Source organism: Oncorhynchus keta, chromosome 4 (assembly GCF_023373465.1).
Source record: "Oncorhynchus keta strain PuntledgeMale-10-30-2019 chromosome 4, Oket_V2, whole genome shotgun sequence".
In the NCBI taxonomy this organism is placed as follows: Eukaryota; Metazoa; Chordata; class Actinopteri; order Salmoniformes; family Salmonidae; genus Oncorhynchus; species Oncorhynchus keta.
This window is the reverse complement of record NC_068424.1, coordinates 14,937,327-14,964,269: the sequence shown is the minus strand read 5'-3', so window position 1 is coordinate 14,964,269 and position 26,943 is coordinate 14,937,327. Positions and strand designations below refer to the sequence as shown.

At 43.6% G+C, this 26,943-nt stretch overlaps 1 long non-coding RNA gene across 8 annotated transcripts; it reads left to right on the top strand.

The window, feature by feature from the left end:
• The first annotated feature begins 2,548 nt into the window (after positions 1-2,548).
• LOC118372789 (uncharacterized) lies at positions 2,549-26,709 on the top strand. 8 transcript variants are annotated; one of them, XR_008098418.1, is made up of 8 exons: positions 2,556-3,094; positions 4,952-5,047; positions 10,448-10,532; positions 14,691-14,833; positions 20,905-23,322; positions 23,387-23,450; positions 23,515-23,674; positions 23,867-26,709. It is a non-coding gene; the product is annotated as an uncharacterized LOC118372789 (long non-coding RNA). The 8 variants fall into 8 exon arrangements; XR_008098399.1 differs by having other exon boundaries at positions 2,559-3,094; positions 23,483-23,674; XR_008098429.1 differs by lacking the exon at positions 23,387-23,450 and having other exon boundaries at positions 2,557-3,094.
• Positions 26,710-26,943: the final 234 nt, after the last annotated feature.

Genomic DNA, 26,943 nt, shown 5'->3' with positions numbered 1-26,943 from the left:
CTGTAGGTCTACTGCAGGTCTACTGCAGGTCTACTGTAGGTCTACTGTAGGTCTACTGTAGGTCTACTGTAGGTCTCTGTAGGTCTACTGTAGGTCTACTGTAGGTCTCTGTAGGTCTACTGTAGGTCTACTGAAGGTCTACTGTAGGTCTACTGCAGGTCTCTGTAGGTCTACTGAAGGTCTACTGAAGGTCTACTGAGGGTCTCTGTAGGTCTACTGTAGGTCTACTGCAGGTCTCTGTAGGTCTACTGAAGGTCTACTGTAGGTCTACTGCAGGTCTCTGTAGGTCTACTGTAGGTCTCTGTAGGTCTACTGTAGGTCTCTGTAGGTCTACTGTAGGTCTCTGTAGGTCTACTGAAGGTCTCTGTAGGTCTCTGTAGGTCTACTGTAGGTATCTGTAGGTCTACTGAAGGTCTCTGTAGGTCTACTGCAGGTCTACTGTAGGTCTACTGTAGGTCTACTGAAGGTCTCTGTAGGTCTACTGCAGGTCTACTGTAGGTCTACTGCAGGTCTTTGTAGGTCTACTGTAGGTCTACTGTAGGTCTACTGTAGGTCTACTGTAGGTCTCAGTAGGTCTACTGTAGGTCTACTGTAGGTCTACTGCAGGTCTCTGTAGGTCTACTGCAGGTCTCTGTAGGTCTACTGTAGGTCTACTGCAGGTCTCTGTAGGTCTACTGTAGGTCTACTGAAGGTCTCTGTAGGTCTACTGAAGGTCTCTGTAGGTCTACTGTAGGTCTACTGTAGGTCTACTGTAGGTCTCTGTAGGTCTACTGTAGGTCTACTGAAGGTCTCTGTAGGTCTACTGAAGGTCTCTGTAGGTCTACTGCAGGTCTACTGTAGGTCTAATGCAGGTCTACTGCAGGTCTCTGTAGGTCTACTGTAGGTCTACTGTAGGTCTACTGCAGGTCTCTGTAGGTCTACTGCAGGTCTACTGAAGGTCTCTGTAGGTCTACTGTAGGTCTACTGTTGGTCTACTGTAGGTCTACTGAAGGTCTCTGTAGGTCTACTGTAGGTCTACTGCAGGTCTCTGTAGGTCTACTGTAGGTCTACTGTAGGTCTCTGTAGGTCTACTGCAGGTCTCTGTAGGTCTACTGAAGGTCTCTGTAGGTCTACTGAAGGTCTCTGTAGGTCTACTGTAGGTCTACTGAAGGTCTCTGTAGGTCTACTGAAGGTCTCTGTAGGTCTACTGCAGGTCTCTGTAGGTCTACTGTATGTCTACTGCAGGTCTCTGTAGGTCTACTGCAGGTCTTTGTAGGTCTACTGCAGATCTCTGTAGGTCTACTGAAGGTCTCTGTAGGTCTACTGAAGGTCTCTGTAGGTCTACTGAAGGTCTCTGTAGGTCTACTGCAGGTCTACTGTAGGTCTACTGAAGGTCTCTGTAGGTCTACTGTAGGTCTCTGTAGGTCTACTGAAGGTCTCTGTAGGTCTACTGCAGGTCTCTGTAGGTCTACTGCAGGTCTCTGTAGGTCTACTGAAGGTCTCTGTAGGTCTACTGAAGGTCTCTGTAGGTCTACTGCAGGTCTACTGTAGGTCTACTGAAGGTCTACTGTAGGTCTCTGTAGGTCTCTGTAGGTCTACTGAAGGTCTCTGTAGGTCTACTGAAGGTCTCTGTAGGTCTACTGCAGGTCTACTGTAGGTCTACTGAAGGTCTCTGTAGGTCTACTGTAGGTCTCTGTAGGTCTACTGAAGGTCTCTGTAGGTCTACTGCAGGTCTCTGTAGGTCTACTGCAGGTCTCTGTAGGTCTACTGCAGGTCTCTGTAGGTCTACTGTAGGTCTACTGTAGGTCTACTGTAGGTCTCTGTAGGTCTACTGTAGGTCTTTGTAGGTCTACTGTAGGTCTACTGCAGGTCTCTGTAGGTCTACTGTAGATCTACTGCAGGTCTACTGTAGGTCTACTGCAGGTCTCTGTAGGTCTACTGAAGGTCTCTGTAGGTCTACTGCAGGTCTCTGTAGGTCTACTGCAGGTCTCTGTAGGTCTACTGAAGGTCTCTGTAGGTCTACTGCAGGTCTCTGTAGGTCTACTGAAGGTCTCTGTAGGTCTACTGCAGGTCTACTGTAGGTCTACTGAAGGTCTACTGTAGGTCTCTGTAGGTCTCTGTAGGTCTACTGAAGGTCTCTGTAGGTCTACTGAAGGTCTCTGTAGGTCTACTGCAGGTCTACTGTAGGTCTACTGAAGGTCTCTGTAGGTCTACTGTAGGTCTCTGTAGGTCTACTGAAGGTCTCTGTAGGTCTACTGCAGGTCTCTGTAGGTCTACTGCAGGTCTCTGTAGGTCTACTGCAGGTCTCTGTAGGTCTACTGTAGGTCTACTGTAGGTCTACTGTAGGTCTCTGTAGGTCTACTGTAGGTCTTTGTAGGTCTACTGTAGGTCTACTGCAGGTCTCTGTAGGTCTACTGTAGATCTACTGCAGGTCTACTGTAGGTCTACTGCAGGTCTCTGTAGGTCTACTGAAGGTCTCTGTAGGTCTACTGCAGGTCTCTGTAGGTCTACTGCAGGTCTCTGTAGGTCTACTGAAGGTCTCTGTAGGTCTACTGCAGGTCTCTGTAGGTCTACTGAAGGTCTTTGTAGGTCTACTGCAGGTCTACTGTAGGTCTACTGCAGGTCTACTGTAGGTCTACTGCAGGTCTCTGTAGGTCTACTGAAGGTCTCTGTAGGTCTACTGAAGGTCTTTGTAGGTCTACTGAAGGTCTTTGTAGGTCTACTGTAAGTCTACTGCAGGTCTCTGTAGATCTACTGCAGGTCTACTGTAGGTCTACTGCAGGTCTCTGTAGATCTACTGCAGGTCTACTGCAGGTCTCTGTAGGTCTACTGTAGGTCTACTGCAGGTCTCTGTAGGTCTACTGCAGGTCTCTGTAGGTGGGGAGGCCAACCACCTCTATAACATCACCACTGAACAATGAGACCGGTACCCAGCCATGATGACCCCACCATGAGGACCCCACCATGATGACCCCACCATGATGACCCCACCATGAGGACCCCACCATGATGACCCCACCATGAGGACCCCACCATGAGGACCCCACCATGAGGACCCCACCATGAGGACCCCACCATGAGGACCCCACCATGAGGACCCACCATGATGACTAGTGTAAATAAGTGTTCTCTGTCCTCCAGGAGAATGAACCACGGTGTTCTCTGTCCTCCAGGAGAATGAACCACAGTGTTCTCTGTCCTCCAGGAGAATGAACCCGTTAATAACAGTGTTCTCTGTCCTCCAGGAGAATGAACCAGTTAATAACAGTGTTCTCTGTCCTCCAGGAGAATGAACCAGTTAATAACAGTGTTCTCTGTCCTCCAGGAGAATGAACCCGTTAATAACAGTGTTCTCTGTCCTCCAGGAGAATGAACCAGTTAATAACAGTGTTCTCTGTCCTCCAGGAGAATGAACCCGTTAATAACGGTGTTCTCTGTCCTCCAGGAGAATGAACCCTTTAATAACAGTGTTCTCTGTCCTCCAGGAGAATGAACCAGTTAATAACAGTGTTCTCCGTCCTCCAGGAGAATGAACCACAGTGTTCTCTGTCCTCCAGGAGAATGAACCAGTTAATAACAGTGTTCTCTGTCCTCCAGGAGAATGAACCCGTGAATAACAGTGTTCTCTGTCCTCCAGGAGAATGAACCAGTTAATAACAGTGTTCTCTGTCCTCCAGGAGAATGAACCCGTTAATAACAGTGTTCTCTGTCCTCCAGGAGAATGAACCAGTTAATAACAGTGTTCTCTGTCCTCCAGGAGAATGAACCCGTTAATAACAGTGTTCTCTGTCCTCCAGGAGAATGAACCCGTTAAAACAGTGTTCTCTGTCCTCCAGGAGAATGAACCCGTTAATAACAGTGTTCTCTGTCCTCCAGGAGAATGAACCAGTTAATAACAGTGTTCTCTGTCCTCCAGGAGAATGAACCCTTTAATAACAGTGTTCTCTGTCCTCCATGAGAATGAACCAGTTAATAACAGTGTTCTCTGTCCTCCATGAGAATGAACCAGTTAATAACAGTGTTCTCTGTCCTCCAGGAGAATGAACATTTACATTACATTTACATTTAAGTCATTTAGCAGACGCTCTTATCCAGAGTGAATGAACCAGTTAATAACAGTGTTCTCTGTCCTCCAGGAGAATGAACCAGTTAATAACAGTGTTCTCTGTCCTCCAGGAGAATGAACCCGTTAATAACAGTGTTCTCTGTCCTCCAGGAGAATGAACCCGTTAATAACAGTGTTCTCTGTCCTCCAGGAGAATGAACCCGTTAATAACAGTGTTCTCTGTCCTCCAGGAGAATGAACCAGTTAATAACAGTGTTCTCTGTCCTCCAGGAGAATGAACCACGGTGTTCTCTGTCCTCCAGGAGAATGAACCAATTTAACAATGATCAGCCGTTATTCTCTGCATTATGGTAATGATATTAGAGGTACATCGCTCATGGTGATAAGACCCACAGTCAACTTTTCCTTCTAATCAGAGACGGATTTACACCTGGACAGCTGGACAATCACTAAGTAGAGAAACTAACAACAAAAACACATGTCCTTCCAGGATCTGCCTGCATAATGTCATGGTGATGCTAGAGAGAATACGGTTGTATTTAGTCTAATGTTACTCAGAGAGAATCACAAGCTATGGTAATGTTCATCTTTGAGAATTGTGAAACAGATCTAGGGGCTTTGAGGTGTTTCAGGAGATGTGCATAACTCTACATAAATGAAAGAGAGAGCAGGGAGGGAAAGTGGTGTTCTTCAGGGGGTGAAGGGGGGCATAAGATGGAGCCTACCTCACCTGGAATGAACTACCTTTTTAAGGGCATTCACTGGAACATAGTGTGTGTTTGAGAGCGCTCAGAGACGCACATTATTCACAGAATAAAGAGGGAGTTTTGCTATTTTTGCCTCTCTGTATCTCTCTGTTTATCTCTCTCTGTTTGTCTGTCTCACCCCCCTCCCTCCTCCTTCTAGAAGTGTCGGTTGATAGAGACAGCAGATCAGGAGCTGACTGACTTCACTAGATGTCTGGCCATCATGGTGGAGGAGATCAAAAGACAACCGCTTAGGGTAATCCTCCTCTTCTCCCTCCCATGTCCTCCCCCTCTCCTTCCTCTGTCAGGTTATTTACACCTTTCTGTTTCTGTGTGTGTGTGTGTGTGATGGTGGTTAAGAGTGGAAGGTCCATGTGTGCATTGAGGGATTTGGGGAGAATAACACTCGGACAAACACACATCCTCTCTGACAGTTGAGAGACGTACACACACACACACACACACACACACACACACACACACACACACACACACACACACACACACACACACACACACACACACACACACACACACACACACACACACACACACACACACACACACACACACACACACACACACACACACACACACACACACACACACACACACACACAGACAGGGTCCCTGATGAACTGTCACTCAGCCAGCGAACCAGTGTCTTCAAACAGTCTGTCTAGTTAATCACTGAGACAGAATCAGTCCATCTATCCTCGAACTCTGAGCTTTGTGCCAAAACATCCCTTTTAACCTTCTGTTTGTTCTTCTCTTGAGTATTATCTAACCTCCCTGTGCTGAAGGTATACAAATCATCTGTAGCAGTGTTTAAAGCCTGAGCTTGACAACGATGAAATAGACAGTATAGTGAGTAACCACAATGTACTGTAACAGTCCATATCTGGCAGGTTTCCAGCCAGACGGATTTATGGGAATTAAGACTAATGATCGTCATTAGATTCATCCCTCTGACAGTCATCACAAAAGTATTACATCATATTATCACAATATAACATTATCACACTATAACATTATCACACTATAACATTATCACACTAAATCAAATCAAATTGATTTATATAGCCCTTCGTACATCAGCTGATATCTCAAAGTGCTGTACAGAAACCCAGCCTAAAACCTCAAACAGCAAGCAATGCAGGTGTAGAAGCACAGTGGCTAGGAAAAACTCCCTAGAAAGGCCTAAACCTAGGAAGAAACCTAGAGAGGAACCAGGCTATGTGGGGTGGCCAGTCCTCTTCTGGCTGTGCCGGGTGGAGATTATAACAGAACATGGCCAAGATGTTCAAATGTTCATAAATGACCAGCATGGTCAAATAATAATAACCACAGGCAGAACAGTTGAAACTGGAGCAGCAGCACAGCCAGGTGGACTGGGGACAGCAAGGAGTCATCATGTCAGGTAGTCCTTAGGCATGGTCCTAGGGCTCAGGTCCTCCGAGAGAGAGAAAGAAAGAGAGAAAGAGAGAATTAGAGAGAGCATACTTAAATTCACACAGGACACCCTGATAGGACAGGAGAAGTACTCCAGATATAACAAACTGACCCTAGCCCCCGACCCATAAACTACTGCAGCATAAATACTGGAGGCTGAGACAGGAGGGGTCAGGAGACACTGTGGCCCCATCCGATGACACCCTCGGACAGGGCCAAACAGGAAGGATATACTCCCACCCACTTTGCCAAAGCACAGCCCCCACACCACTAGAGGGATATCTTCAACCACCAACTTACCATCCTGAGACAAGGCAGAGTATTGCCCACAAAGATCTCCGCCGCGGCACAACCCAAGGGGGGGGGCGCCAACCCAGACAGGAAGATCACATCAGTGACTCAACCCACTCAAGTGACGCACCCCTCCTAGGGATGGTATGAAAGAGCCCTTGTAATCCAGTGACTCAGCCCCTGTAATAGGGTTAGAGGCAGAGAATCCCAGTGGAAAGAGGGGAACCGGCCAGGCAGAGACAGCAAGGGCGGTTCGTTGCTCCAGAGCCTTTGCGTTCACCTTCACACTCCTGGGCTAGACTACACTCAATCATATGACCCACTGAAGAGATGAGTCTTCTGTAAAGACTTAAAGGTTGAGACCGAGTTTGCGTCTCTCACATGGGTAGGCAGACCATTCCATAAAAATGGAGCTCTATAGGAGAAAGCCCTGCCTTCAGCTGTTTGCTTAGAAATTCTAGGGACAATTAGGAGGCCTGCGTCTTGTGACCGTAGCGTACGTGTAGGTATGTACGGCAGGACCAAATCAGAGAGATAGGTAGGAGCAAGCCCATGTAATGCTTTGTAGGTTAGCAGTAAAACCTTGAAATCAGCCCTTGCCTTGACAGGAAGCCAGTGTAGAGAGGCTAGCACTGGAGTAATATGATCACATTTTTTGGTTCTCGTCAGGATTCTCGCAGCCGTATTTAGCTCTAACTGAAGTTTATTTAGTGCTTTATCCGGGTAGCCGGAAAGTAGAGCATTGCAGTAGTCTAACCTAGAAGTGACAAAAGCATGGATTAATTTTTCTACATCATTTTTGTACAGAAAGTTTCTGATTTTGCTATGTTTCGTAGATGGAAAAAAGCTGTCCTTGAAACAGTCTTGATATGTTCTTCAAAAGAGAGATCAGGGTCCAGAGTAACGCCGAGGTCCTTCACAGTTTTATTTGAGACGACTGTACAACCATTAAGACTATAACACTATAACATGATCACACTATAACATTATCGCAAAACATTATTGCATAACATTATCACACTATAACATTATCACACTATAACATTATCACATTATAACATTATCACATTATAACATCACATTGTCACGTCATTACATTGTCCTACCATTACATTGTCATACCCTTACATTGCCATAACATTACATTGTCATACCATTACATTGCCATAACATTACATTGTCATACCATTACATTGCCATACCATTACATTGCCATACCATTACATTGTCATACCCTTACATTGCCATAACATTACATTGTCATATCATCACATTGTCACAACATTACATTGTCATATCACCACATTGTCACATTATTACATTATCACATAACATTCTCAATGCCAGAATATCAGACAGAACAGGGGGGAACAGGGGGGCATAATTTGACAGGTGATCTGGAGGTCCTCCCAATCTTAAGCTAATTTCCTGCATTTCTACACAATATAATATGACCCATGACCCTTCTAGCCGTCTGTATTTAGCCCACAGTCATTAAGATAGGTAAGAGATCAATATTAATTATGTTTAAGTGATTGATAAGACTGAACTATATTTTTGTTCAGTGTAATTCATATCATTGGACTAATAGTACTGTAGAGGTCTTTTTTACTTGAACACAATGTAGCTGAGTCACCCTGTCCTGCCCCCAGGGGTCCACGGCCATGAAGCGCCCTAACCCAACACACCCCACTCAGCTTTAGGATCTTAGTGAAACATTCATTATTGGTTTCAGGTGTGTTAGGTCAAGGCCAGAGTGACAACAGTACAGCAGACCCCCAGGGCCAGGAATGAGCAGCCCAGCAGTTTGGGATTATCCTAAATCTGTATCTCCCTTGACGTGAGCCTGTTTTCAATACAGACTCCTTTAGTCATACTGCATTCCGTATAACACATCCAGACCTTATGAAAGTTACCCAGGTTACCTTTAATCTTGTAATAAATCAAATCAAATGATACATAACTTGACATTGTGGGAGGATAAGCCTTATAATTCATGGAACTGCTATGAATGCTCGGTTACAAAGTTTCTTCTGATAAATCACCAGTATCAACGTTTCCAAGCAAACAAAAACAGGGAGAATCTGTAGACATGCTGAGATAAAATAACAGAGTATTCGCTAGAATTCATCCATCCTTCACGAGACCATAAACTATGCAAATATGTCCCCTTTTTGTGTTTTACACCTCCAGCCTGAGAAGTACAACCCCTGATACAGTTTGGGAATCAACTGTATAGGTTTGTCAGACTGCCTTAAAATAGATCCTCTTTGAAGCTTCTGTGTTGTCCAGTGTTTGCTGCACAGAGAGAATAGTGTTGCATCAGTTCACTTCTGCTCTGTCACACACTTGCTTCCCATCTGATCCTGCTCATGACAAAGAGTTACCTTGGTGTACATTATATTATCCATGGATAGAATCAATGGTTCAATAATTAAAATGAACATTATTCCCAGATTCCAGACTGTAAACTTCTGTCCTGTAGTTACTGTAGGTCTACCCATCAATTCAAGATGGGACTTTGTATCAATTCACTGATTGTTATAATATACTGCTAAACAAACCCTGGCTCTGTAGATTGGTCTTCCCTGGCTGTCTGAACCTGCTGGGACACGTTTATACTGTTTCAATGTGAAAAGTAGCCAGTTTCTGCACTGCTCGCTTTAACAAATCAGAGAAAAAGCTCAATACAGACACGAGCAATACAGACACTAGCTGCCTCTGTACTGGTCCAATATGCCAGCCTTTCAAATGCTTTGCCTTCACACAGCCTGTCTGCACGCTCTGTGGTGTCTGAGTGGTCCTAAATTCTGCCAGCTGAAACCGGAGAACCGCCTACCTGACCGTTCTGAGGAGTCAGCATGGTCCTAAAGCACACTGGAGCCGGATTGTGTATCACAGTGCAATGATAAATCTGGGGGGGGGGCAAATATGCAAATCATGCCCCCCCCCCCATCCCCAGTGAAAATTGCATCCCTGATTATTTGTATAATCGCTCAATAGTGAGAGACAGAGCACTGTGTGTAGATTTGTAGGAGCTAAAGTAGGTAGTGCTACGTAATGTACTTCAGTAGCCTGGTCCCAGACCTGTACATCAACCATGACAACAGCAGTCAGAGCGGTTGGCTAAAGCACATGCAGATCTAGGATCAGGCTAGTACTTGTTCGGAGGTTACATAAGTTGTATAATATAGGCCATTGGTTTGTCCTGTTTCCATTTGTGTCTGTCTGTGCTGTTACCTGTCTGTCTTATTCTAGGCTGTGGTTAAAGGCGCTGAAGTTGCAACAAAGATTTAACATAATACTTTCTTTCTGTTTTCTAATCTTTCTCTGTCTCCAAGGACTGTAGCTTGGCAACGCTTGTTTACAGAACACTGTCATTCAGATAAATTATTTCTGAAGCAGTTTGGTGTGCAAGCATCCTTATAAGAGAAAAGTGTTTTTCTAAAGCTGTCCTCTGTTGTGTGTGGTTGTTTGACAGATGTGGATTTTTACCTCAATAGTCACAATTCTAAATGTGTTTATTTGTGGCCAAGGGCATAGATGAAAGATGTAAATAAAGACAATCCCTGCCTCTGTCATTATCATACCGTAACCAGGGTCAAGGTGTCGTGGAGTGTCAGCCAGTATGGTAGTGTTTGTGCTCATTTACATTTTTACATATGAATCATTTAACAGACGCTCTTATCCAGAGCCACTTACAAGAGCAATAAGGGGATAAGTGCCTTGCTCAAGGGCACATCGGCAGATTTTTCACCTAATCGGCTCGGGCTCAAAAGCTCTTAACCGCTAGGCTACCTGCTCCCCTATGGTTTACAGTTCCGTAGAGAACATGAGCTAGAACAGCATATGTGTGTATATATGTAAAACGGTTGCACACGTTGAATCCTCTCTGCTGCATTGTGTCCTTCAGAACACTCTCAGGGAGAAGAGCTAATGAAAGAGAGGGGATGGCGAGAGGCAGAGCGGCAGAGCGGGAGAGCTATATTGAAGAGAGGGTAAATCCATTTGAATTTAATCACTTACCTTCCATACATATTTGCCCGTTGTAGAAATGCTCAGAATGTGACTTTTTGGGAACTGAGTGCCAGAACATTGAAGAGATAAAGGTGCTGAAAGTTGACCCATTTAACCCCACCCTTCATTGCTTAAAAAGATAAAAGGTTGAGATTGATATCATTTAAAATCTTACAAACAGGGTTGTCAAACTATTTTATAATTTCTAAAAAACGTAGTCATTTTTGGTACATTTAATGTCAATGATCTAAAAACGTGTGAACATATGTTGTAGCTTAGACTCTATTTTACGTAATCTGAGGTTTCTGTGTTGTGACCTCCATTGGTTGAGACACAACAAAATCAATCAAATGTTATTTGTAACATGTGCCGAATACAACCATACTGTGAAGGGAATACTTACAAGCCCTTATTAACCAACAGTGCAGCTTTAAGAAAAATACCTACAAATAAAATAAATAAATAAAGTAACAAGTAATTAAGAGCAAAATAACAATAGCGAGGCTATATACAGGGGGTACCGATGCAGAGTCGAGGTAATATATACATGTAGGTAGTTATTAAAGTGACTACTCATAGAAGATAACGGGGAATAGCAGCAGCAGCAGCGTAAAAGAGGGGAGGGAGGAAATGCAAATAGTCTGAGTATCCATTCGATTAAATGTTCAGGAGTCTTGTGGCTTGTGGGTAGAAGCTGTTTCGAAGTCTCTTGGACCTTGACTTGGGGCTCAGGGACCGCTTGCCGTGTGGTAGCAGAGAGAACAGTCTATGACTAGGGTGGCTTGAGTCTTTGGACAATTTGTAGGTCCTTCCTCTGACACCACCTGGTATAGAGGTCCTGGGTGGCAGGAAGCTTGGCCCCAGTGATGTACTGGGCCGTTCACACTGTCCTCTGTAGTGCCTTGCGGTCAGAGGCCGAGCAGTTGCCTTACCAGGCAGTGATGCAACCAGTCAGTATACTCTTGATGGTGGAGCTGTAGAACCTTTTGAGGATCTGAGAACCCATGCCAAATCTTTTCAGTCCCCTGAGGGGGAATAGGTTTTGTCATGCCCTCTTCACAACTGTCTTGGTGTGCTTGGACCATGTTAGTTTGTTGGTGATGTGGACACCAAGGAACTTGAAGCTCTCAACCTGCTCCACTATAGCCCCATTGATGAGAATGGGGGCGTGCTCGGTCCTCCTTTTCCTGTAGTCCACAATCATCTCCTTTGTCTTGATCACATTGAGGGAGAGGTTGTTGTCTCTGTTCATCATATATGCATGTACATACTACCACAATCAGCCTGACTAACTGTTGCCTCGCTACTGTTATAGCCTCGCTACTGTATGTAGCCTCGCTACTTTTATAGCCTAGCTACTGTATGTAGCCTCGCTACTTTTATAGCCTAGCTACTGTATGTAGCCTCGCTACTTTTATAGCCTAGCTACTGTATGTAGCCTCGCTACTTTTATAGCCTAGCTACTGTATGTAGCCTCGCTACTTTTATAGCCTAGCTACTGTATGTAGCCTCGCTACTTTTATAGCCTAGCTACTGTATATAGCCTCGCTACTTTTATAGCCTAGCTACTGTATGTAGCCTCGCTACTTTTATAGCCTAGCTACTGTTTTATAGCCTAGCCCAGCTACTGTATGTAGCCTCGCTACTTTATTTATAGCCTAGCTACTGTATATAGCCCTCGCTACTTTTATAGCCTAGCTACTGTATGTAGCTTTTATAGCCTAGCTACTGTATTATACTTTATAGCCTAGCTACTGTATGTAGCCTCGCTACTTTTATAGCCTAGCTACTGTATATAGCCTCGCTACTTTTATAGCCTACAGCTACTGTATGTAGCCTCGCTACTTTTATAGCCTAGCTACTGTATGTAGCCTCGCTACTTTTATAGCCTAGCTACTGTATGTAGCCTCGCTACTTTTATAGCCTAGCTACTTTTATAGCCTCGCTCGCTACTTTTGTAGCCTCAGCTACTTACTTTTATAGCCTGTATGTAGCCTCGCTTTTATAGCCTAGCTACTGTAGCCTACTTTTATAGCCTAGCTACTTTTTATAGCCTCGCTACTGTATGTAGCCTCGCTACTTTTATAGCCTAGCTACTGTATGTAGCCTCGCTACTTTTATAGCCTCGCTACTGTATGTAGCCTGTCTTTTTACTGTTTTATTTCTTTACCTAGCTATTGTTCACCTAATACCCTTTTTGCACTATTGGTTAGAGCCTGCAAGTAAGCATTTCAATGTAAGGTCTACCTACACCTGTTGTATTGGGCGCACATGACAAATAAACTTTGATTTGTCTTGGCACCACACGGCCAGGTCTCTGACCTCCTCCCTATATGCTGTCTCGTCGTTGTTGGTGATCAGGCCTACAGGATGGGTGTCATGTTTTGGCTGATAAATGTACTAAAATGGGAATAGCATTTAAATTGCTACTTTCAAATGGTATCAGAAAAATGGTTGGCTGTCCAGACATCAGAGAATGTTGACTTTAATGGTATTTCTTTATTTATTATAAAGTCAAACCTCCATAGGAAATATAGATAATAGAATAGACCATTTAAGTTGACATTTGATGGTGGTGGCCATATTTGTGGTCGTAATTAGAACATAACATTTCAATGGTGTACCTGCTAAATTACAGTGGTCTGAAGGGATAGGCCCCTTCTATTCCTTATATTTATATGATTAAAATGACACACACCAAGAGCACGTTGTGTATCAACCTATTGTGGGCACAAGACAAAAACTTCAGATGTGTAATAGGGTCTAAGCTACAATGTATGTGAATGTGGAAGAAATATACACTACCATTTAAAAGTTTGGGGTCACTTAGAAATGTCCTTGTTTTTGAAAGAAAAGCTATGTATTTTGTCCATTAAAATAGCATCAAATTGATCAGAAATACGGTGTAGACATTGTTAATGTTGTAAATGACTATTGTAGCTGGAAACGGCTGATTTTTAATGAAATATCTACATAGGCGTGCAGAGGTCCATTATCAGCAACCATCACTCCTGTGTTCCAATGGAACGTTGTGTTAGCTAATCCAAGTTTATAATTTTAAAAGGCTATTTGATCATTAGACAAACCTTCTTTAGACTAGTTGAGTATCTGGAGCATCAGCATTTGTGGGTTCGATTACAGACTTAAAATGGCCAGAAACAAAGAACTTTCTTCTGAAACTCGTCAGTCTATTTTTGTTCTGAGAAATGAAGGCTATTCCATGCGAGAAATTGCCAAGAAACTGAAGATCTCGTACAATGCTGTGTACTCCTCCCTTCACAGAACAGCACTAACTGGTTCTAACCAGAATAGAAAGAGGAGTGGGAGGCCCCGGTGCACAACTGCGCAAGAGGACAAGTACATTAGAGAGTATAGTTTGAGAAATAGATGCCTCATAAGTCCTCAACTGGCAGCTTTATTAAATAGTACCTGCAAAACACCAGTCTCAACATTAACAGTAAAGAGGCGACTCCGGGATGCTGGCCTTCTAGGCAGAGTTCCTCTGTCCGGTGTCTGTGTGCTTTTGCCCATCTTAATCTTTTCTTTTTATTGGCCAGTCTGATATGGCTTTTTCTTTGCAACTCTGCTTAGAAGGCCAGCATCCCGGAGTCGCCTCTTTACTGTTGACGTTGAGACTGGTGTTTTGCAGGTACTATTTAATAAAGCTGCCAGTTGAGGACTTGTGAGGCAAACATGTATGGAAAGTTTTGTTTAAATTAGATGGGATGCTGTCAAAAAGTATGTATTTACCCGAGAGAGACTGGAAAAATAGAGGTAGGGAATAAGGGAGAGCAGGTGGACAGATAGAAGTGTGAGGTCAGAGAGGGGGAGAGAGAGGGAGGGGTTTGGGTAAATTATAGTTATTTCGATGGCTCTCCAGATATTTCAAGATATAAAAATATGTCAACCTTTCCATCTAAAGACTACACTTTTCTCCTTCCTGACTTAAAATGGCAATCACAGTTTGTAGGATATTTTCAGACTTCAAAAGTGGTCTTAAGTCGAGTTGGAGAACAAATGCTGCTGGAGGTAATGTTGGGGGGTCAGTATGGGGGACTCTTTCCCATGGTCCAAAGAAGACACCAATGCTCCAAGGTAAGACCTTCAGATGATAACTATTCTCGGTCTCTCTCTCCAAGTGGATACTATAGTGACCCTGGGTGGTCTGGCTGACAGGAAGGTTTGACCAGACCATGGCTTCAGTAGAGACTGTACCACGCCCATGACACAACTACCTCTGGTGTTTCTACAGAGATGCAGTCTGGCCTACCTGCTACGGCCGGTAACTATACGCACACACTAGTGTTTTCACGACACCAACATTTTACATACAATATCAGGCCAAGTATCATGATACCAAGTAGTATCGTGCCGTCCCCCGGGCGCTTGTTCCTGATTTCGAAAACGTTCTCCAAAAACCTGGCACTGAAAATCAAATCAAATCAAATTTGTATTTGTCACACACACATGGTTAGAAGATGTTAATGCAAGTGTAGCGAAATGCTTGACCTCACACTTCCACTCAGTACAACACATTGAATTTAACTTCACACTGTTCAGTGTTTAATAGAATACTGCATAGAATGGCTGATTTGCTCACATTAGCAAATGTAACTTGGCTGAAGGAATGGATGGAAGGAATATACATGCATAATGATCTGAATGTCAATGTGTCACAGTAAGGGGAAAACACTGCATTAAACCTTGTTAACTCTTCAGTTAAGAGACACACACTCCGTCTCCCTCACTCTTATAAACACACACCACTCTCTCCCACAAACACACTCCTCCTATGTATATATATACATATTATGATATGTAGGCTGTCAGTATTGCTCGCTACTTCAATACTTCCTTGCAGGTAACCATGGTTGACAGAGGAAGAACAATGATTCCAAGCCCCACCCTCCTTTTGAAGCTTCCAGTCTGTTATTCGAACTCAATCAGCATGACAGAGTGATCTCCAACCTTGTCCTCGTCAACACTCACACCTGTGTTAACGAGAGAATCACTGACATGATGTCAGCTGGTCATTTTGTGGCAGGGCTGAAATGCCGTGGAAATGTTTTTGGGGGATTCAGTTAATTTGCTTGGCAAAGAGGGACTTTGCAATTAATTGCAATTCATCTGATCACTCTTCATAACATTCTGGAGTACCGTAATTGCTGGACTATTAGCGCACCTGAATATAAACCGCACCCACTGAATTATTAAAACATATAAATAAGCCGCACATGTCTATAAGCCGCAGGTGCCTACCGGTACATTGAAACAAATGAACTTGGTCACTATCTTCCTCCTCCTGTGCACTGAAACCACTGAAGTCATCTCCTTCGGTGTCGGAGTTGAATAGCCTCAGAATTGCTTCATCCGATGTTGGATCGTTTTCATTGTCGCTCTCGTCACTTTCATCCGGAGGCAAATACCCCGCTGAGCTCATGCTGCCCCTTCAACACGCAGCAGTCCAGCCTTTCCAAACCCGTTGATGATAGTGGATTTTTTGACAATGCTTCACGCTGTCAGGACCCACTGGCAGACTTGACCATAAGTTGCTCTTCGCATGCGGCCCGTTTTAGTGATGGATTCATCCCCACTTGTCATCCAAGCCTCCCACTGAACAAGTAGCGCCACCTTAAATGCACGATTTACACTGATGTCGAGTGGCTGCAAATACTTTGGTCCATCTGCTTTTCTTCCCTCTGAAAGCCTTTGTTGTCTTTTTGCACTGAGTCAGTTCCTCACGCTGCTGTTTCCAACGTCTTATCATCGACTCATTAAGGCCAAGCTCCCGTGCAGCAACTCCCATTTCCTTTTCCAACAGCCAGATCGATCGCCTTCAACTTGAAAGCTGCATCATATGCATTTCTCCGTGTCTTTGCCATGATGAGGGTGACAAAATGACTACCGTAATCAGAATGATGGGAAGTTTGAGCGCGCTCGATTCACGTCACATTATGTGACGGTGCTCAGTTTTTTGGCGGCGGCATGAATCTTGTGAAAGCGGGAAAAATCCATAAATTAGCGGAGTCATTGTATAAACCGCGAGGTTCAAAGCGTGGGAATAAAGTAGCGGCTTATAGTCCGGAAATTACGGTATATGCAATTTGCCATCATACAAACTGAGGCAGCAGACTTTGTGAAAATGTATATTTGTGTCATTCTCAACTTTTGGCCACGACTGTACAGTATTCTAATGTTGGTATCATAAGTATCATGACGTTTTGGTGCCGTGATATTACTGTGGTACTGACATGCCATGATGCAACACACATGCACCCAGTCAAGTCTTCAAAACACTTTAGTTACACATGTTAGTGTAAGGGTCCTTGACAAGGTTGTGTTCACCTCTGTGTTAAACCCCATACGTTCAGTCTGTCAGTCAGTTCATTACATCCGTACTGCGGTGACAAACGAGCTTGATTAAGTGCGTCTGTGTTTGTGTGTGACTCATAGGAGTTAGATTAATTGGAGGTGTTGAGGTATGAAGCAGCAAATGACAAGATGTCTTTGGCATAATGACAAACAACAAAGAGTGGGGGGGTGAAAGAGGGGAGGGAAGAGAGTAGAGAGGGAGGGAGGGAGAACCTGGGTATGTGGGTGGTAATATTGCTAGAGCAAAAACATTTAATTCAAAATAACAGTGCTCAGGCTCCTTGTAAACTCATTCATCTGAAAAGAGGGAGGGAGTGAAGGGATTGATTTGGAGGTAAAATAATTTTGGGGATGCAAATTAAACACCCTCACCGCAAATTATTTACGTTAATAGGTAATAGGTGTGTGTGCGTGTCTCTCTGCGCGCGTGTGTGTGTGTGTGCGCGTGTCTCTCTGCGCGCGCGTGTGTGTGTGCATGTCTCTCTGCGCGCGTGTGTGTGTGCGTGGCTCTCTGCGTGTGTGTGCGTGTCTCTCTGCGCGTGTGTGTGTGTGTGTGTGTGTGTGTGTGTGTGTGTGTGTGTGTGTGTGTGTGTGTGTGTGTGTGTGTGTGTGTGTGTGTGTGTGTGTGTGCTTCCAGCTGTCAGAATTAGACGCTCATCCATGTTTGTCGAACATCAATTTTCTAAATTGTTCCAAATTTCTAAGTGTTTAAGGTTCTGTTTAGGCATTAACTCTGAATGGTTAAGGTTTGGGATAGGCTTAAAACAAACATCTCAAAAACAACTTTCTATCACTAGATTCAACATGCAACCTTTGGCGTGGCTGGCGCGATGTGGCAGGGTTTCTAAAATGACCCGGGTGTAATATACGTCTGGCCACTGGTTGGTTTTGTGGCGCTCGTCTGATTTTGCATAGGGAACTGTAAACAGGAAGAGGTGCATATTTATTCGCCCAGCAGCAGTCACTGAGCTAGCAAGCTAAAGTTTTAGCTAGTGAGTCACATACATTTACATTCAGCCTGTTAAATATTTCAGTCCGATTGGTCTTATCTTACTATATAAGCATGGCTTAACATAGTTTGATAGCTAACATGCTAGCTAGCTAATGCTAACAACACCAGCTAATCTCCTATGTGGATGTCTCCATCTTTGTAGCTAACGTTAGCTAGATAATTAAAGTAGCTGGTTAATGTGGTGCACAGCAGGCTACAATACTGTTATAGTATTACTGAATGACAACACTTGTCATTACTAGTTGGCAAGTTGGTTGATTATGTGATACAGTAGGCTACAGTACAACATTACTAAACGATAACAAAGTAGCCTTGTCACTACATACTAGTTGGTTGATGTGATGGGGTACAGTAGGCTTCAGTACAACATTACTAAACGATAACAACGTAGCCTTGTCACTAGATACTAGTTGGTTGATGTGATGGGGTACAGTAGGCTACAGTACAACATTACTAAACGATAACAACGTAGCCTTGTCACTAGATACTAGTTGGTTGATGTGATGGGGTACAGTAGGCTACAGTACAACATTACTAAACGATAACAACGTAGCCTTGTCATACTAGTTGGTTGATGTGATGGGGTACAGTAGGCTACAGTACAACATTACTAAACGATAACAGCCTTGTCACGTGAGCCTTGTCACTAGAGCCTTGTCACTAGATACTAGTTGGTTGATGTGATGGGGTACAGTAGGCTACAGTACAACATTGCTAAACGATAACAACGTAGCCTTGTCACTAGATACTAGTTGGTTGATGTGATGGGGTACAGTAGGCTACAGTACAACATTACTAATCGATAACAACGTAGCCTTGTCACTAGTTGGTTGATGTGATGGGGTACAGTAGGCTTCAGTACAACATTACTAAACGATAACAACGTAGCCTTGTCACTAGATACTTGTTGGTTGATGTGATGGGGTACAGTAGGCTACAGTACAACATTACTAAACGATAACAACGTAGCCTTGTCACTAGATACTAGTTGGTTGATGTGATGGGGTACAGTCACTAGATACTAGTTGCCTTGTTAGAGTTGGTTGATGTGATGGGGTACAGTAGGCTACAGTACAACATTACTAAACGATAACAACGTAGCCTTGTCACTAGATACTTGTTGGTTGATGTGATGGGGTACAGTAGGCTACAGTACAACATTACTAAACGATAACAACGTAGCCTTGTCACTAGATTGGTTGGTTGATGTGATGGGGTACAGTAGGCTTCAGTACAACATTACTAAACGATAACAACGTAGCCTTGTCACTAGATACTAGTTGGTTGATGTGATGGGGCCTTGTCACTAGATACTTGTTGGTTGATGTGATGTGGGGTACAGTAGGCTACAGTACAACATTACTAAACGATAACAACGTAGCCTTGTCACTAGATACTAGTTGGTTGATGTGATGGGGTACAGTAGGCTTCAGTACAACATTACTAAACGATAACAACGTAGCCTTGTCACTAGATACTAGTTGGTTGATGTGATGGGGTACAGTAGGCTACAGTACAACATTACTAAACGATAACAACGTAGCCTTGTCACTAGATACTAGTTGGTTGATGTGATGGGGTACAGTAGGCTACAGTACAACATTACTAAACGATAACAACGTAGCCTTGTCACTAGATACTAGTTGGTTGATGTGATGGGGTACAGTAGGCTACAGTACAACATTGCTAAACGATAACAACGTAGCCTTGTCACTAGATACTAGTTGGTTGATGTGATGGGGTACAGTAGGCTACAGTACAACATTACTAAACGATAACAACGTAGCCTTGTCACTAGATACTAGTTGGTTGATGTGATGGGGTACAGTAGGCTACAGTACAACATTGCTAAACGATAACAACGTAGCCTTGTCACTAGATACTAGTTGGTTGATGTGATGGGGTACAGTAGGCTACAGTACAACAACAGTAGTCTTCCTACTGTTCTGTTATTCGTTTGGTCTGGAAATGGTTAAATGAGCTAATATTATAGAGATCACACATTCATGCAGCTGTGGTGTTGTCACATTGTCTTCATCCATACCATAGCTGCTGTGGTGTTGTCACATTGTCTTCATCCATACCATAGCAGCTGTGGTGTTGTCACATTGTCTTCATCCATACCATAGCAGCTGTGGTGTTGTCACATTGTCTTCATCCATACCATAGCAGCTGTGGTGTTGTCACATTGTCTTCATCCATACCATAGCAGCTGTGGTGTTGTCACATTGTCTTCATCCATACCATAGCAGCTGTGGTGTTGTCACATTGTCTTCATCCATACCATAGCAGCTGTGGTGTTGTCACATTGTCTTCATCCATACCATAGCAGCTGTGGTGTTGTCACATTGTCTTCATCCATACCATAGCTGCTGTGGTGTTGTCACATTGTCTTCATCCATACCAGCAGCTGTTGTCTTCATCCATACCATAGCAGCTGTGGTGTTGTCACATTGTCACATTGTCTTCATCCATATTGTCTTCATCCATAGCTGCTGTGGTGTTGTCACATTGTCTTCATCCATACCATAGCTGCTGTGGTGTTGTCACATTGTCTTCATCCATACCATAGCAGCTGTGGTGTTGTCACATTGTCTTCATCCATACCATAGCTGCTGTGGTGTTGTCACATTGTCTTCATCCATACCATAGCAGCTGTGGTGTTGTCACATTGTCTTCATCCATACCATAGCTGCTGCTATGGATACGTCTGTTACTTGAGAACTCTGCCCTCTTTGCCAGGTCTCCCTTGAAGAAAATAGCTTATTTTACCAGGTCAAAAATAACATAACGGTTGTGTGCCTCACTAGATAGAATTCTATGGTTCAGTGGCAGATTTCGGAAAAAAAAAAAAATGGACAAATACAGTATATTATCAGTAATTCTCAATCAGTTGAAATAAATCGCTAACCCAAAATTGAATTTCATAAATGTGCGCACTAATAATTGTTAATTTTCCAATTCTCTAGGCCCGATCCATTCCCAAACTTGAAGCCCTCTGTCCCCAGCAGGAAAACCCCAGGAAAAAGTGTTGGCTTAAGGTACAACATCCTATTGAGGACATTTTAAGATAAATTAAGTTTGTATTTAGATGTAGAGTTAATGAATAGAAGCATATACAAGCAATCAGTTACATGTCAATTACAGTCATATGGAAACGCTTGGGCACCCCTCTGAGGCTGCATAATAATTGACTCTGTCGTCACAGAAAATTATCACAGTGGCATGCCGTTCATTTTCTAATAAAAGCTGAGTACTGGGGTATTGTCCAGACAATTTTTTTTAGTGTAGCAATATTAAGTTGTATGAAATTAAATCAGATGTGAAAAATAGGCTAAGCAAAAATGTGGGCACCCTTGTCATTCTGCTGATTTGAATACCTGTAACTACTCAGCACTGATTCATTGAAACACACAATTGGTTTGGTGAGCTCATTAAGCCTTCAACTTCATAGACAAGTGCATCCAATCATGAGAAAAGGTATTTAAGGACAATTGCAAGTTGTTGTTCTCTTTGACTCTCCTCTGAAGAGTAGCAACATGGGGGGCCTCAAAACAACTCTCAAATGACCTGAAAACAGAGATTGTTCAACATTATGGTTTAGAGGAAGGCTACAAAAAGCTATTGAAGAGATTTAAGCTGTCGGTGTCCACTGTGAGGAACATAGTGAGGAAATGGAAGACCACAGGCACAGTTCTTGTTAAGGCCAGAAGTGGCAGGCCAAGTAAAATATCGGAGAGGCGAAGGATGGTGAGAACGGTCAAAAACAGCCCATAGACCACCTCCAAAGACCTACAACATCATCCTGCTGCAGATGGTGTCACTGTGCATCGTTCAACAATTCAGTGCACTTTGCACAAGGAGAAGCTGTATGGGAGAGTGATGTGGAAGAAGCCTTTTCTGCACACACGCCACAAACAGAGTCGCTTGAGGTATGCAAATGCACATTTGGACAAGCCAGCTTCATTTTGGAATAAGGTGCTGTGGACTGATGAAACAAAGATTGAGTTATTTGGTCATAACAAGGGACGTTATGCATGGCGGCAAAAGAACACAGCATTCGAAGAAAAACACTTGCTACCCACGGTAAAATATGGTGGGGGTTCCATCATGCTGTGTGGCTGTGTGGCCAGTGCCGGTACTGGGAATCTTGTTAAAGTTGATGGTCGCATGGATTCCACTCAATATCAGCAGATTCTTGGGAATAATGTTGAAGAATGAGTCACAAAGTTGAAGATACACCGGGGCTGGATATTTCAACAAGACTACAACCCAAAACACTGCTCAAAATCTACCCGGGCATTTATGCAGAGGAACAAGTACAATGTTCTGGAATGGCCATCCCAGTCCCCAGACCTGAATATCATTGAGAATCTGTGGGATGATTTGAAGTGGGCTGTCCATGCTCGGCAACCATCAAACCGAACTAAACTGGAGATGTTTTGTAAGGAGGAATGGTCCAAAATACCTTCATCCAGAATCCAGACACTCATTAGAGGCTATGGGAAGTGTCTAGAGGCTGTTATTTTAGCAAAAGGAGGCTCTACTAAATATTGATGTGGTTTTTCTATTGGGGTGCCCAAATTTATGCACCTATCTAATTTTGTTTTGATGCATATTGCACATTTTCTGTTAATCCAATAAACCTAATTTCACTACTGAAATATTAGTGTCCATCAGTTATTTGATAGATCAAAATGAAATTGCTGATTCAAACACCCAATTATTTATAAATGGAAATCATGGAAATTGTCAGGGGTGCCCAAACTTTTTCATACGACTGTGAATTCCCTTTTACGTCAACAGTTGTCACAAAGTGCTTATACAGATACCCAGCCTAAAACCCCAAAGAGCAAGCAATGCAGATGTAGAAGCAGTAAGGAAAAACTCTGTAGAAAGGCAGAAACCTAGAGAGGAGCCAGGCTCTGAGGGGTGGCCAGTCTTCTGGCTGTGCCGGGTAGAGAGGAGCCTGGCTCTGAGGGGTGGCCAGTCTTCTGGGTGTGCTGGGTAGAGAGGAGCCTGGCTCTGAGGGGTGGCCAGTCTTCTGGGTGTGCTGGGTAGAGAGGAGCCTGGCTCTGAGGGGTGGCCAGTCCTCTTCTGGCTGTGCTGGTGGAAATTATATAAGAACAGTATTTTGGCCAGATCGTTCTTCAAGGAATTTAAATGTTCATAGATGACCAGCAGGGTCAAATAATAATCACAGTGGTTATAGAGGGTGAAATGGTTCAGCACTTCAGGAGTGAATGCCAGTTGGATCTTCAAAGCTGAGCATTTAGAGGTTGAAACAGTAGGTCCGGTAGAGAGAGACAGGATCAAACGGTAGGTCCGGTAGAGAGAGACAGGATCAAACAGTAGGTCCGGTAGAGAGAGACAGGATCAAACAGTAGGTCCGGTAGAGAGAGACAGGATCAAACGGTAGGTCCGGTAGAGAGAGACAGGATCAAACGGTAGGTCCGGTAGAGAGAGACAGGATCAAACAGTAGGTCCGGTAGAGAGAGACAGGATCAAACAGTAGGTCCGGTACAGAGAAACAGGATCAAACAGTAGGTCCGGTAGAGAGAGACAGGATCAAACAGTAGGTCCGGTAGAGAGAGACAGGATCAAACAGTAGGTCCGGTAGAGAGAGACAGGATCAAACAGTAGGTCCGGTAGAGAGAGACAGGATCAAACAGTAGGTCCGGTAGAGAGAGACAGGATCAAACAGTAGGTCCGGTAGAGAGAGACAGGATCAAACAGTAGGTCCGGTAGAGAGGGACAGGATCAAACAGTAGGTCCGGTAGAGAGGGACAGGATCAAACAGTAGGTCCGGTAGAGAGGGACAGGATCAAACAGTAGGTCCGGTAGAGAGGGACAGGATCAAACAGTAGGTCCGGTAGAGAGGGACAGGATCAAACAGTAGGTCCGGTAGAGAGGGACAGGATCAAACAGTAGGTCCGGTAGAGAGAGACAGGATCAAACAGTAGGTCCGGTAGAGAGAGACAGGATCAAACAGTAGGTCCGGTAGAGAGAGACAGGATCAAACAGTAGGTCCGGTAGAGAGAGACAGGATCAAACAGTAGGTCCGGTAGAGAGAGACAGGATCAAACAGTAGGTCCGGTAGAGAGAGACAGGATCAAACAGTAGGTCCGGTAGAGAGAGACAGGATCAAACAGTAGGTCCGGTAGAGAGAGACAGGATCAAACAGTAGGTCCGGTAGAGAGAGACAGGATCAAACAGTAGGTCCGGTAGAGAGCGATAGGATCAAACAGCGGGTTAATTTGTGTAGACTAAAAGCCCTAGAGGTTTTGTAACGTCACATGATTTAACGTACTTGTCAATCCAGATCTGAATATTTGATATCCTTTTTACTGTACACAGTTCCCCCCCCCAAAGAGAATCACTGAATGTCCTACTACGAGGATGTGGTCAGGTTGACTCAGATCTGAGTCACAATAACACAGATCACACACACCACAGATTGCGTGGGGAAGTACAATGAGCAGTAGGGAAAATCAAGTCTGCTGCGTGGTTGCCACACACACACTTTAATTTAGGTTTGTGTATAGTCAAGGTTTTGTCATCTGCCAACCTGCTTTAAGATCTACCAACCTGCTTTAAGATCTGCCAACCTGCTTTAAGATCTACCAACCTGCTTTAAGATCTGCCAACCTGCTTTAAGATCTACCAACCTGCTTTAAGATCTACCAACCTGCTTTAAGATCTACCAACCTGCTTTAAGATCTGCCAACCTGCTTTAAGATCTACCAACCTGCTTTAAGCTCTACCAACCTGCTTTAAGATCTGCCAACCTGCTTTAAGATCTACCAACCTGCTTTAAGATCTGCCAACCTGCTTTAAGATCTACCAACCTGCTTTAAGATCTGCCAACCTGCTTTAAGATCTACCAACCTGCTTTAAGATCTACCAACCTGCTTTAAGATCTACCAACCTGCTTTAAGATCTGCCAACCTGCTTTAAGATCTGCCAACCTGCCTTAAGATCTGCCAACCTGCTTTAAGATCTACCAACCTGCTTTAAGATCTACCAACCTGCTTTAAGATCTGCCAACCTGCTTTAAGATCTGCCAACCTGCTTTAAGATCTGCCAACCTGCTTTAAGATCTACCAACCTGCTTTAAGATCTGCCAACCTGCTTTAAGATCTACCAACCTGCTTTAAGATCTACCAACCTGCTTTAAGATCTACCAACCTGCTTTAAGATCTGCCAACCTGCTTTAAGATCTACCAACCTGCTTTAAGATCTGCCAACCTGCTTTAAGATCTACCAACCTGCTTTAAGATCTACCAACCTGCTTTAAGATCTGCCAACCTGCTTTAAGATCTGCCAACCTGCTTTAAGATCTGCCAACCTGCTTTAAGATCTGCCAACCTGAACCTCACATCCACTTTAGCTGACATCCACATAGCGGTTGTTTTGGTGGTGTCTGAGGTGGAACTGTGTTAGAGCTGTCATTCACAAGCTGCTCCTGGCATTATACTTAAAGCGGACATTGCCATTGGCTGCACGGAGTCGCATTAACAGAGAACTCATGCAGCCCTGTTTACAAGTTTGAACACTGGAATGTGAGATGTAATCTACACCTTGAGTAGTCTGATAGAAATCCTCATTATTTTATTTTATTATTTTTTAATTTGAGCATCAATATGTCTGTATAGCCTAAACTTTCCCGTTTTGAATTTGTAACACAGGTAGGATGGGTGCAGCTGCTCACCGATTTGACAGTTCCGAGGCAGTTACACCTCAGCTATGCGGTTGTCGGCTTTCAGCGGTTAACTCTTGATCTGATTGAATCTAGGCCTTTCTCTTTTAGATCTGCCACCCCCAGCAGTTCATCTGCAGTCACAGCAGTCCTCTGCTGTGGTATTTAATTTACCGGCTGCACCAGGTCCTACTACACTGGCCGTGAAGGGAGAAACTATTGAGGAGACCCAGATGGATACAGGCCATTCATAATTATATTACATACGCTCACTCACTCACACCAACAGATGTGCACACAAACATGTCGTTGACCTGTATAGTTACTGTCACTTTGTGCATCTCTCTTTCAGATCGGCCATGCTCTCCACCACTGCCTGACAGCCTCACACAGAAGTACATACATGGGGCCTATCAAGACTGACAATGCAGAGATGGGTGGCTGACAAGGAAACATAAAACATGCACACACACGCTCTCTCTCTGTGTCTGTCTCCCACACACACACACACATTATCCCCAATATAAATCAATTGTAATAACTTGTTTATTTTATGAATCTTCCATTTTATTTTAGGATTGGAGATATCTACTGTATGCCTACATTTCCATGATCAATATCTACATAATTACTCCAAATATCTACCAAATCAAAGTGATGTTGATAATATTGTAAAACACTATTGCTTAATGTGTACAGTTTGAGGAAATTGTGTGTGCTCTTTTTGAGTTGAAAAACATAGCCCACTCTCACACACACACACATTAGACCCAATGTAGGTACATTGTTTATTTTATGTATGCTACATTTTATTTGAGGATTATGTGCAATAAATTACATTCACAGTTAGAGCAACAGTTTGGAGTATTGGATATTTCTCCGATTTCTAAAATTAATGATCAAAAGGAAGTCTGCAGACCTCTGGGAGTGTGTGCAGATTTTGTCATCTGGCGCTGAAACAGGGCCCCAACAGCCCTCGACTACCGTGCCTTCGGAAATTATTCAGACCCCTTGACTTTTCCCACATTTTGTTATGTTACAGCCTTATTCTAAAAATTGATTTTTAAAAATGTCAGCAATTTTGTGGAAATTTCCTGTATTACCAAATCATGAGAGAGCAAACCACACACAAGTCAGTTATCATAAAGTCCATCTTTAATTATATGAGCTTCATCATAGCCCTGTGACTCTCAGATCAATTCAGTGTCCATAAATGAATTCTCTGAGAGTGCTTACAAAACAGTCCTTCATATCATTTATAGCCAAGACACACCCATCAAAACTCACATGACGAATAACAGATCTTAGG